Genomic DNA, 14,110 nt, shown 5'->3' on the forward strand with positions numbered 1-14,110 from the left:
GAAAAAAAGACTTTGAATTACCCCTCCCACATATTAATTCACGACTCCTCCCTTCCGTCTATCTCAATTTCTATTGGCTACCCACCCTCAGCTCAGCAGACGCCTGTCTTCACATCTGTCTCTCCTGAGCAGCTAATCCATTCAATGATTGTCAGTTATTGCTTAATCCCATCTATAATAATCCTTCAAAATAAAAGTTTATACTTCTGCAACTTGGCAGATGTTTCATGCTTATGTTTATCTTAATTATGCATTCTCAAAACCCTTATGATTATGACTAACTATGAATTATTAATTATGAATTATTAAACACTTTTATTATATCTACTAACTACAGTTTTTTACTCAAATTTCTTACACCACCAATAAAATGCTGATTCAAAACCGGCAGCCATTGGATCTCTCGCTTTAAATTCATTAGGCACCCCTATGACATCTATGTACACTTGGTCATCAAAAGCTCCCTTCGGGCTATCGGCACCTCTTTTCTTCCATGTTGAGGGCCCTTCTCCTGCCTAATTTGTTCAAACGACTGGCTCCCACATGATCTGCAACGGCGTTGTTCTTAGCCTTTGCAGCTTCTCTCCACACTCTCCACTTCCTGTCTTTGTCCTTCCAACACCCTTTCTGCCAAATTGAATGTAAACATTATGCAGCCTAGGAGTATTCAAATGTGTGTATTAAATGTACACGCTTGTCATCTCATGAGGCCAAAGTCAACTCACCCTCGGTGCTGTATTGTGTGCGTCGTTGACTCCAAAACTGGGATCCACTGCTCCACTTCCCAGATCTGGATCCACTCGACCACGCACCTTGATTAAAACAAACACAAAACTGGCCAACGTTCAGCAGTAAATGTTAGCATACTTCTGTAGTGTAGGAGAGGTCAACGATCTCTCACTATTTCAACACTGTCTGCATCAAAATAGATTTTTAGGAACTATATTACATACACAAATGTACCAAAATTAGTCAATACTGGATATGTTAAGAAATCTTGAAACAAAATTGAAGTTAGAACTCTTAAATCAAACTCAACATCTAAATCAGAATCAAATTCAAGATTAAAATCAAATACCAAATCAGAATCAAACTCAAGAATTAGCAACTGGACTCAGTTGGATGAGACACTGGAGTGGTTGCTTCTATTAAACCCCTTAAGGAGGACTTTATGCAGTCACTGAACACAGCTTGTGTTCAAGCTGTGTTTACTGAAAAGTAATCAGTTTCATTTTGAAAAGTCAGCTTTTTAAAAACCAACATGGCTCAGTTCAAAATTTTGTTTCAAAACTCCTGCTCTCTTCTCTGATCAGATCATTTGCTACCACTTGCCCCCTGCCCTTTCCCCACTTCCTATCCCCTTACTTCTGGCACCCTTGCTCCGACCGCCCCCATCTTCTAACCCGGCCTTTACTGATCTCAACTACGTGCAACAATCCTAGCCACTCTGTCACGGCCGGTAAAAAGCAATGCGGTTCTTGTATCTAATCAGGATATTAGATTAATATGATATAAGCAGTTTTAGAGACTGTTCACTGAAGCTATGTTTTAACTTTTAACATGTGAACAATGTATGAGACCAGAAATAGACCATCCACAATTACAAACATGGCCAATAAAAATAATTAAGAAAGAGCAGAAACAACTGGGTTGATATATCGAACTCAGGTGAAACAAAAAGCCAGACAAATTGCATTTGATTATGTTCATCCCCTTTTTAAATAAATCCTAAAAGAGAGCCGCTGCAGCAACTAAATGAATGTTCTTAGTCAAGTGAATTTAGCTTAATTCATAAACACCATTCACACTGAAACCATGGTCATTATTGATGTCTCCTCTGTATATGTTGTGCTATTTATTGCATGTATTGTGATTGAATTTGATGTATTTTAACCAACCTGTGAAGCCGAATGCAGCTTTAAATGTTTAAAGTATAACTTGCTTCAGGGAGATGCTGAGGAGAATCAGGTTCGAAAGATTTAATTTATCACAGGAAAACCAAACACACAAAAATTAAACCAAGAAAAACGATGTACTCAGCAGAGAGGTGTAACAGACCAGCAGGTGCGCAAGTTCAGCTGATTTTTCTCTTCACACCGTCTCCCTTTTTCCCCCTCTAGTGCTATGGATGCAGCTTTCTCAGCAGAGACAGGGGGAGCGCTGACAGTGCTGAAAACAGTCCAGCTAAAAGAACAGTGTTATTTTAAGGTGTAATGCAGTTCTATTTCATCCTTACTGACCGCCAGAGGCAGTGCTTAACACTGGATATCTTCCGTCTCGCGCATGCGCAGGTCGAATATTTATATCAACAAAGTCACTTGTGACCTCGGATGACCGCCGTCTATAAGTTCCGGTGACATCCTGAGTTCAGTCCTTTTTCATCTTCTCGCTACGCAGGTTGACTACCATGGTAGTAGAAAAAATATATATTTTGTCTACGATCAAGATATATTAGAGTTTGTCGCGGTAGCCTTGTGACCACCGGTCGGAGTTGCGGATCTTCGCCCTCCAAAGGCTGCGACAAGCGGTCCCTCTTAGGAGGGAACGGCGTTTGCGCCGTGCGGACCATCGAGCCCCGGACTCAGTCTGACAGGGGCCACCCAAATCGCGAAGACAGTAATCGGTGAGATCGACTAACATTGTTTGTGTATAACCATTGTTCATTTTTTTCCCTCGGTTTGCAGAGCGTTTCCGCTCCAGCTAATCGAGTGGCGTGCTAACGTGAACGTTGAGTTACGGTGTCGGGCCGCCCTTCACAGTAAACATTACGGCCATATCAGTTAGCAGAGCGTTCTCACTCCAGCTAATTAGACTAAGCTAATACTCGGATTGTGTCCATTGATTGTTGTGAACATTACGGCCATATCAGTTAGCGGATATCACAGTTAGCAGAGTGCCCTCGCTCAGGCTAACGGGTAGCACACCAAGAGTTACAGCAACCGTCCAAGTGAAGAGTGTCCTCGCTCCCCTCTCGCTGTAAGGACTGCGTTCTTGACCTATTTCCACAGTGGCAGAGTGCTCTCGCTCAAGCTAACTGGTGGGACACCAATATCTGCAGCAACTATGTTAGTGAAGAGAGTGTCCTCGCTCCCCTCTCAGTGACTGTCCCCTGCCTGTTCTCAAACATTCAGCAGAGTGTCCCGCTCAGACTGACCTAGAGAGTCGGCCATGTTTGACTTTCCCGGCTGTAGGACCTGTATGGCTCCTCTACAGCCTGATGATGGCCATGACCTCTGCCCCTCTTGCCTTGGCCTCGAGCATCTGAGGGAGGGCCTCTCTGAGAACCCATGCATGAACTGTGGCATCATGCCTCGAGCAGTAAGGACTGCTAGGCTCGCCGAGGCGGAACACCTGACGGGTATGGTCGACCTCCCCCTTTCAGGGCAGTTGAATCCAGCCCAGCCGAGTTCCAGCGCAGGGCCACAGAAACCGCAGGGGCTCCCTCCAAGAGGGCTAAACCCAGCGGGCCGTCTTCTAGAGTGGATCTGCTGACCTCCGAGCTTGCTCAAATGAAGTCGCTTTTACTGGCCCTCCAACCTAGTGTAGGGGGGGCTGAAGCACCAGATCCACCCGTGGCTGAGCTTGGCTCAGAAGAGGACGCGATATCACTGGCAGCGTTAGCCAATCTCTTTACTGAGTACAGTGAAGAGCGGCCCTCCCATGCTTCTGGACCTGCCTCCCGTTCCTCAGCTCAGAGCTCTTCGGAAGGGGCAGTTGATAGCTCCATGGGGTCTGTCATTCGCATGGCACTGGCACGCCTGCAGTTAGATACGCAGCAGCCGGAACCCCAGCCTGCGAGTGCCTTCTTCAGGTGTGTTCTAGTCCCCACCACCTTTGCTGTTCCTCCCTCCGAAGAATATCTGAGGGAGCTACATGCATGCTGGAGAGACACCAGGGCTCTGTCCCGTCTTACATCAGATGGTCGAACCCTGGCGGCCATGCAGGACGCGGCAAAATTTGGCCTCGCCCGTATGCCAGCTGTTGAGCAGACTATTGCGTCCCTCATAGTTTCCCCTGAGGAGACCCTGAGGCCTGATGCCAGGTGCCCTCGACCCCAATGTCGGGTCACGGATGACATGTTATCCAGGGCTTATGACACAGCAGCGAGCATGGGTCGTATTGGCAACTCCCTCTCCCACCTCATGCTTGCCCTCTCAGCTTCTCTGCAGCAGGCTACTTCCGACGCTTCCGCCACCAGCCTCAGTGATGCCTCACTGCAGGCGTTTGCGCTCATGTCGAGGGAACTTGGACGGCTGATGTCCACCCTGGTCCAGACTCGCTGCCAGGTTTGGCTGGCGCAGTCACCCCTGTCTGAGACATGTAGGAGGACCCTCCGTACTATTCCAGTGGAACCTGGTGAGCTGTTTGGGTCAGCTGCTATACAGGCGCTTCAGCGGACTGTTGAAGCTAGCCAGACCAGGCAGCAGTTCTCTGGTCTTCGCAGGGACATGCCCGCACCCTGCAGACCTAGGGGTCCTACTCTATCCCCCCGGGGCCGTTTTCAGCCCCCAGCTCACCCCAGTAGCCACCACAGGCCTCAGCGTACCGCTGGGAGGCCGGACCGCTACCCACAAAACCCTACCTTGGGTTGACAAAATTCCGCGGGCAAGTCTGACAGTTTTCAGCCACCTTCAAAGAATAAACAGGAAGTCAAAGAAACAGGTTAGATCCGATGTTAGATCCGATCTGTAGCCTATTTGCAGTTTGCAGACCTTGTTCGGATTTATTTATTGTTTGTAAATATATATTTATGTGGAAACTTCCGTCATGTCTGTCTGTGGAACTCTTTGATGCTCGTTTTGATGTTTTCTATAAATAAGCTTTATTATTATCAACCACACATATGTTTTTACTAGATTAAACCTTTGTTGCACACAATTAGACTATTAGCCAACAATCTAGCGTTAAGTATTACAATTACACAGAAAAATAGGAGCCAAACAGCTCTTTAATCCGGGGAAAGCCAGAAGCTTCCCATCATGCCCTGGGTCATGCAGTCGGGGGAGAGCAACTGTGGGGCCTGGCTCTAAAATCTGCAGCCGCCTCGATCTCGTGAGGTTATTGTTGACCACGTGTGTTAATGATGTCAGAGCAAGTCGGGATCAAGTCGGACACAAATCGAACCGGTATGCATTGTGCGCCGATCACCGGTCATCGATTCTGCGCAGGACTGGCTCATCTCGAACGAGCTTATTGCAGTTACATATCAGTTCCTTTCTAGGAAACTATTGGGGAACATTGGGACCATTACTCACATACATAGAGACACATGGAACTGCATACTTTACATTTCTACATCTACAGAAAGTTACATACCAGCAGAGCAGGCCCACGGGACTGCAGTAATCCTTCATAGAAGCAGGTCTAATTCAAAGCAGGACGCTGATACAGAGGTTATGAAAGCATCCCAACGTAAACTCACATTTATGGTGCTTTAATGACATCCTTGCAGAACTCTCATGAAGACGCTGCAAAGAGAAACAGCCCAGGGGAAGTGGCATCTCGGTAAAAGAAAAAGCCTCCAGGAATGTAATATTCTTCCCTCACTTTGCAATCAAATAACCACAGTGTTCCTTTTTGTGTTGCTCATCAGCATTAATCAGCATCCAGCACAGTGCAGCACCCACAGAGGGCACTTCTACTGGGTGGCCCTTGTTTCTATAGCATTTTGACCAGGTGTTCTTCCTGGGCCTTCTACTCCAATTTACGGGCCTCATGTGGCATGATGGTCTTATTACCATCCTAATGATGAGTGCAGGCCTCATGTGGCATGATGGTCTTATTACCATCCTAATGATGAGTGCAACCCCCACTGTCACCACCTCGTCTAGTCCTGGCTAATCAAGATGGATGCTCGGCTGAGTTGCTGGCCGTGCCACTGAACACCCACCTTGGGGTGAGTAACCCTTACTTTTTGTTTCATTACCCTGTGACAATACTGAATACATAATATACCACCAAACAATATGGATTAAAATCTGTGACTTTTTTTCCAAAGAATCTTTGGGATCCTAACATGGTCATACAAATAGAGACTCGAGTTTTTACATATCTCTGCTGCATGTTTCAAATAGACATCTCTGAACACATTTCATTCTCACAGCATAATACATTCTTTTACAATTGGTAAAGATGTTCATTTGAAACAGAAAATGGACAGTTTTTAAGTTTCCCAAACCACGAAAGCTGAGGGTCATAAATAAACTTTGGATCATAGTCTGTGTATAAGAAGTGGACGCAGTCATCGTGACGTCACCTCTGATTGATCTCAACTGTTTGATCTATACCTGGGGCTCAACCCAATTAGCCTTCAAACTAAGTCAAAGTTGGAGCTGAAGGAAGGCTACTGAGAGTAGATGGCTGACACGGTGAAGACCGGACAGCAGAAGCTCGGGGTGAGGATAGCAAACAAGGCAAAGGTTAATCACACTGACAGCATTGATACTTCTTCTCATTTTTGACACTCAGACCTGCAGGGAAGTATAGCCCAGTTTGTAATTGGAACAGGGAGGCTCAGTTACATGTATCAATTACTGTATCTAAGGTATCTGGCTAAATGTATCTCTGATTTGTTCATCTCATTTGAAAAAATCAACTATAAAGCAAGGAATATCTGTCTGTCTACCTGTCTTTTTGTTCTTCGCACATCTCGGGAACTGCTCATCCGATCTGCTTCACACTTGGCGGGTGTATTGCTGGGGACGCCACGGGGTGCTGTGTCGAATTTGGTGCAATTTGGACCCGTGACATATTCAGTAACTTTGACTAAACAAGCATGAATTAAACAAGCACACGGTGCTTAGTGCAGCAGTGGGGGCGGAGCTGTAAAACATTAAAACTGAACTATTTTTAACTCCCCTGGAGTCAACGAGTATTGCAGCTCAAATTGTGTACGTTTTTGGAATACTAACTTTAAACGTTAGTGTGGGAAAAACATACCTTCACTCACTGAATCCATACTCTATAACCGCGGCGGTTATAGAAGCAAGCGACTAATACTTCGAGAAGTGCATTTCACCAATGTTTCTGACCGCGAGTAACGCCAACCTGGGTCTGTTTTTCAGGGGTGTCTTTAGTGATTTAGGGCCCCAGCCAAACATTGTCTTGGTTTACTTTAACCCTTTCTTCAACTGGAATGCTGGTATTGGCAGTGGTAGAAGAAGTACTCAAAAAAGTAAAACAATTAATAGTAAAGCTATTGATTCTGCACAGTAAAAGTGAAGAGTGAAAAAGAGGATGTACTTACATGTACTAAACGTCTGTTCAAGGTGGAGCTTTAATTCTATGTTGCTGTAAAGTTTAATGAAAAAATATTAAAATTGTCTCACTTGCAATATTTTATTCGTATTGTGGCAAAGGCATGACCACCTTTACTTTGCCTCTAATTGGCCCTATGCTGTCTCTGATTGGCTAACTCCGATATTCCTACCACTGCTACTATCATTATAATTAGTAGTCACATTGCTATTGCCGATACCGATACTGCTTTTGTTATCGTTATTATTCTACTATATCCACTTCTGCTGTTATCAGTCGTCGTACATTTTCCATCCATATTCTGCTTACTACTCATTATATGAATCATATATGTCAAATGCATTGAATGTGTTGTAACTCTGTTATGTTGTTTATTGTGTACACATGACATCTATCACACTTCTGTCCATCCTGATAGAGGGATCCCTCCTCTGTTGCTCTCTCTAAGGTGTCTTCCTTTTTTTCCTCCCTATTAAAGGGCTTTTTTCCTGTACCGATGTAAGGGTCAAGGACAGAGGATGTTGCATTTATACAGATTGTAAAGCCATCTGAGGCAAATTTGTGATTTTGGGCTATACAAAATAAATCCAGTAGCTCAGTGAGAGGAAAAACAACTTGCGTGGCATACCATACTGTCTCAGGTTCTCTGCATCACCCACTGAATGCATGTAGTTCCCATGGTGATGCATACAGTTTGCCCTAATGTTCTTGCACGGCTTTGTTCGGTGGCATTAACATACGGCTCAACAAGTTTGTATATATGACGTTTTTTCCTCAGCTGAGAATCTGTATTAAACATATTGGTCTCTAAACAATTCTTGTTTATGGCTCTTTCTAAATGGGAGGAAACATTTGGGATAAGAGTTATGCTCAAAAGAACATATCCATAATCAGATATTTTTTTCATCAGTGTTTGTCAGTGTGTCGGCGTAAGGAAAAGTTTTGGGGAGTATGGAACCATGGGGCCAAACACAGAGGTAAAAGATGGTCAGAATTTCCTCCAAAGTTTCCTCTGTTCTTGATTCTTCTCTCCTGCTCTCTTTCACACCAGCTCCACTCCTAACCCTCCTCGCTTGCTCTGTTACTCATCAAATGGTCCTCGATCGCCCCTAAGCCTCCCCATCCCCGGTGGGTTGAGGACTCATTTTGTTCCTGCGCTGGTGTGGTCCGGTGTGCGTTTGATCCTCTCTTCAATTATTCATCACATGCTGGCTACTGTAAGGCCCGGACTTCTGTGGTCTACTGAAGTCCTGTATTTCTGTGTTTGTGTGCTGTAGTACTGTATACAATCATCCAGTGAATTCACAATCAGTATACAGTCAAGTGTTTTTGTTTGGTCTGTACCTCTACCATTTTAGTATAGCAGTCAGTCATGAATTTCAGAATGACTCTAATGAATCCTCCATCTGGACATTTTCCCAGCTGAGCGATAACAATGCACTTCTGCAGCCTCGGCACATATGTTACGTCCGTCTGTTTGGCTAATAATTCGATATGTTTCTCACAGTGGGGCTACAACGTGCAACAATATCTGCACTCCAGGACACATTTACATTATGCATGGCAAAGATCTCAATGTTCTCTATGTTATTCTCATTTCTGTGTGTCAGTTAATTATTGATATACAATATATATCTATCACTACTGCGCAGACTCTGACTGAGTCTGAACGACGTCCCCAAACCAATCGTAAGCCGAGAACTGCAAGGATCTAAATTCTACATCAACCAATCAAATATAGTTTAATGCAATCCACTGCATGGCTTGTCAGAGGGAAATTTCATGCAATTTGCACACAAATTAATTATTACCTCTCATCCGAAGCGCATTGAAGCATCATGTGTCCATTCATATTTAGAAGTGTTACTGTCGTGTTTTTGGCTGCTACCCACTAAACTACATTAACCCTTTCTACTGTGTTCATGTCATCACTCAATCAACAACACAATGACACATGCTTTGTAGAGCTCAGGTTTAATGGAAAAAATGCATTAAAAACAATCATTTTTCTCACAGGTTATTACCAATATTGTGCAATGCAACAACATTTCTTTGTTAGTAGTTCAGACACATTTAGTTTGGATTAAAGTTCCATCTATAATGTCTACTCTAAGGAAGAACCCAAAAGCTCAGGAAAAGCTACCCAGATATATTCATGACTTTTTCTAGTATCAAAATCACAAGATACACAGTAATGTTAATTGCTATTATACCTTCTATGATGAACAAGACATGGCTGATCAAACCTGTTTTTCTGAGTGTAACATCTATCACTCCTAAAGTCAATGCTGCGTGTTAAGTCTAAGGAAGCTATTCCACAATGTAGCACTCAGTTAGATAACTTAGGAGTTGATCCAAAGTGAAACAGACGTTACATAAACGCATTACTTTCTACTCTTCCCAAAATACAATCTCAGCCCCTGGAGGTGTCAGGGCAATCAAAAGCGGCATCAATCCATCATCCTCATCAAAGTCAATCAAGCTTCCAACTGAGCCCTGGCAATCTTCACGGGAACCGACAAGAGCAGCGGGCAGGGCACAACAATGCTTATTAACAATTTGAAGTGGGGGGGGGGGGGGGGGGGCAAATGTCTTCCTTTCTCAACAGTGACACGCAGCTTCATTTGGAAAATAACAGTGAAGGGTTGGCGTTCAAAGATCAATCTCTTGATTTGTGTAATTATTTTCTCAGGAAATGGAATCGGGGGCTTTAGTGAGCCAGCACGACAAGACAAACTGCGTGTGTCGCTCGCTCGCTCAACTCCAGTGTAATCTACTTGTGCTAATATGAATTCTCATTGAAGAGTGTCTTGAATAGCTGAGGTTTGTCTGCTGTCTCAAAGTTGACGGCACCCACAAAAAGATTGCCAAGACTATCCTTGTATGACTCTGTGCTCAACTCCTTAAATTTTACAAAAAAACATTGTTAGTTCTCCTTTATCCAATGCTCATAAGGTATATATATATATAGTAGTTCAAACTTAAAGCTGCAGTTGTCGATATTTTTCATGTTAATAATAGATGGAATGACTGTGTATTGTGAAGTCTCTCGGAGTGACGAACCCACAAAGAATTGTCATCCAACTCTGTGGTTCCTCTCATCTACGTTTGTTTTGCATGAATGAGCTCCTTGCTTTGGTTTTCTGGGGACACAAATTTCAATTCAAGTTGATGTTGGTTGATGTAGCTTTTTAAAACAATGGGGACGGATCCAGCACGGACAGTTACGGGAGTGAGGGATGAGGAGGTAAGGAAACATGAGAACACCAGGGTAGGGAGTGAGGGATGAGGAGGTGAGGAAACATGAGAACACCAGGACACACATGGAGAACTCTGTCAAGCTACATATTAGGCAAAGTGAACATCTTTTCTTCTACATAGCCTCAGTCTCATCTGCTTAACTTGGTCATGGAGGCATCAACATGTAATAGAGATGTTAAATTAACAGTGAAAACTCATCATAGTTTAATTTAACATCAGTATTCATAATTACACTTCATGTTTACTTCTCCTGATCTTTACCTCCTATAACAAGGTCCATAGGGGCATCTCAATAAATACACATGTTATATTATATTATATAAGTGTTATTTACTGATTGTTTTCGTGTTGGAATGAATGTTAAATATTTAACTGCAAAGTAGTAATGCGTGTTTGATACTTTAATTTTTTTGCATTAAATCATACTGGGATGTTTGCTGAAATTGATAGGATGGCCCTACCTAGAACATTTTCCACCAGCCGCCACTGTTGGACTTATATTTGTCTGCTTGCCAAAACCTTCAAATTACTGCTAATGTTACTCTCTAGTACGTAAATGCCGAGTCTTGTTCTGCTGTCCCGGAGAATAAGTCTTAAAACGTCTACACAGAGTTAGCTTGCAGCTTGGGCCATCAGATTTTACCTAATGAAGGAGAAATATCAACTGAACCGCTGCTGGAGTTGGTCAGAACTTGGCCACATCTAAAGGTGCGTTCACACCAAACGCAGCACAAATTATTCGCGCAAGTAGATTACATACAAAGTCTATGCACAGACGTGATGAGACTGGAGTGACGCGAATTTGCGATGGCGCGGCGCGAATTCGCGTCAATCTCCAAAATGCCCCTAATGCCCCAAACGCGTGAGTTGAAATGTTTCAACTCCGGTGTTGAAATGTTTCTCCTGTCATCACTGACGTCCTGCCATTGTTGAATCAGGAAATAAATACTGTATCCGTCTGTGTTCACCCAGAGCTCTACGATACCTCATATCAATAGAGACCGGACCAAACTATGTGTATAAATGTGTGTGTATAAACCGGTACAAAAAATGAAAAAGACGCTGCCGTATTTACGTCTATATGACGCTATTTTGAGTGTTGATGGAGCTGCTACAATGTTAGTATAGGCTAGCACCGATCGATCCGAGCTCCATTGAGAAAATAAGCATTTCAAAAGTGATTTGCTTGTCGTCTTGCGGAGAGAACAAACAAAACATGATTCAGACTTTTTACAAATCGGCGTCATTGCGTAGTTATTTCGGCATCCTTTTTATCGGTTTATTGCAGTTAAATGACAAATCTGTTTATTTGGGGTTCAGACAGCCGTAGTAAACCAGCCGACGTGTGGCTTGCAGTGAATACACTTCGATAAAATCCACGGAGCTCCTCCGGACTATGTTATGAACCCAGAAATGACGGCGGTTAGTTTCCCGGGATATCTGCGACTTCCACAACACGTACTAAGCAGAAATATAGGTTATTTTTTTCCATGGTTGACGGCGGACAGTTGAGCGGCTTCCAGGGCGATAAGCCACGCCCCCTATACGGCGCGTCTAGCGCGAATGACGCTATTGACGCGAATGACCACAAATGGTCCCCCGCATGTAATGCACCGCAAATGGCGCAAATGGCGCAAATGACGCGGCGCGTTTGGTGTGAACACAGCATATGTGTTAACTTCAACTTCAACTTCAAGACAGAAGCGTAACGTTAGGTAACAAGCATTAAGTCAATATTTAGTTTTGGTTTGACACGGGACACAAACAGCAGTCTCCTGAGTGAAAGTCCTGTGTTTGTCCTTTTTGCAGCATGTTATCTGCTGTACTCATGGAGATATAAAGAGATGTGGATACAGCGTTGGAGGCGAGTAATACAATTATCTGGATCCCTTGAAGATCTATCGCATTTATAGGCACATAGAGCAAGCACACTAGCTTTTCCTTTAACCCCGCCTCTGTCTCTGTTTGTTCACATTAATGGTAGCACGAAAACAACCCTGGATTTGGTTATTAGAGCGTTTTACAATTTTGAGGACCTAATGATTTAAATAAGGTAACCTAGATGTTATAATTCCATGGTTTGAATTTAAAGCCTGGCACGCTTTCTGGGGGCTTGGCTGTACTACTCCAGTTTGCTAGTGCTAATTATAAATTGTAATGTAAGTTGCTGTCAAACATTTTAAACTGCCTGAGCTCATGCTTCATGTTTACGAGTGATGCTTTGTGTTTCAGCACGTCTCATGTGATCACAGCCTCAGCGCTTAGCTCTACAACAGATAATGGATCTCCAGTGTTGTAAGTAAGGTCTTTGTTTCTATTGTGATCAGAAATTCAATAGGAATCCATTACGCTTCTGTCAATTTTTAGCGGAACTCAACTTGCAATTTAACCCAGCCCAGCAGCAGGATTAATTACATTGACTTGAGATGCAGTTACAACAATCGAGCAGGCATGTAATCAGGGTTTACTAACAGTCACAGCAGAGTAGAAAGCAGAGGAGTCCTATATGAGCAGGATGAGTGGCGGACTGCAGTCCAGCAGAACAGAAAGGAGCAGAGCAGTGAGCAGCCGCTACATGCTTCTTACTTTGTTTCTCTCCATCATCCACAGTGCTACAAATCAATCGGCATTCAAATCCATAGCTATTAGAGACAATACCTTGAACAGTGTCCCCTATCGTGTACATTTTACAGATCTAAATAACCATACAGCAATATTCATACACAGTATATTGCTACAGAATAAAGTGTTTGAGAGTAGGTGATGTTTAAACAAGTACACATCAGCATGAAACAAACTCATGAATGTACAACAATTACAAAGGTGAGATCCTACTGCACCTTTAAGCAAAAGAGATAATTTGAGCACACAAGACAGCAAAAGCCATGAGGTCCACTCTCACATGAAACAAGCAGTCAGGATATAATGTTTGAGAAAGGTAAGCACGAGCAAAAATAAAAAGTTTTGATGTGACACTTCGGTGAAGGAAGTGTGGAGTTTCACTGATTGTAGCTTAACCCTACGAATACAACAAACAAAAACTGCGAAGCCTCCGGAAATCAAAGAAAAAGGTATCCCTGTCAAGCAGAGTGCAATGGAAATATCCTTAATTTACAAGTCAACAAGTGAGCAGAGAAAAAAAAAATTTGAGTTTGCATTAATAGCAAATAGCATCAACAACCAATTAGAACAGTAAAACATCTTAATAAATATGATAAATTACACTTCTAAAGCATGTTACTTATATGTTGTTCTCTTTGTAGCAAAAACCAGGAGGGTGCGATTAAACCCGTGCTGCTATTGGGGTCTGTGAGTATACTGTTAGCAAACTATGTCAAATAAATAATTTAGATTTTTTGTATATCACTATTGTCTGACGATAATTATATAACATGATCGCAATTCATTTGACAGTGATGCAGTGATATGCATGCTACTTTGTGTTACGATAAGTGCAGTGTGAACATTTAAGCAGTTTTATGCAAAACACGATCACAAAATTGCTTCAAAGAAACTTATAACAGGAACCAGCTAATTCAAAAAGAAAGTGGCTCAGTCCTTCATCCACTCAGCCCTCCGTGGTCATGACGCA

Source organism: Melanostigma gelatinosum (genome assembly GCF_949748355.1).
Source record: "Melanostigma gelatinosum genome assembly, chromosome: 6".
NCBI classification, from domain to species: Eukaryota; Metazoa; Chordata; class Actinopteri; order Perciformes; family Zoarcidae; genus Melanostigma; species Melanostigma gelatinosum.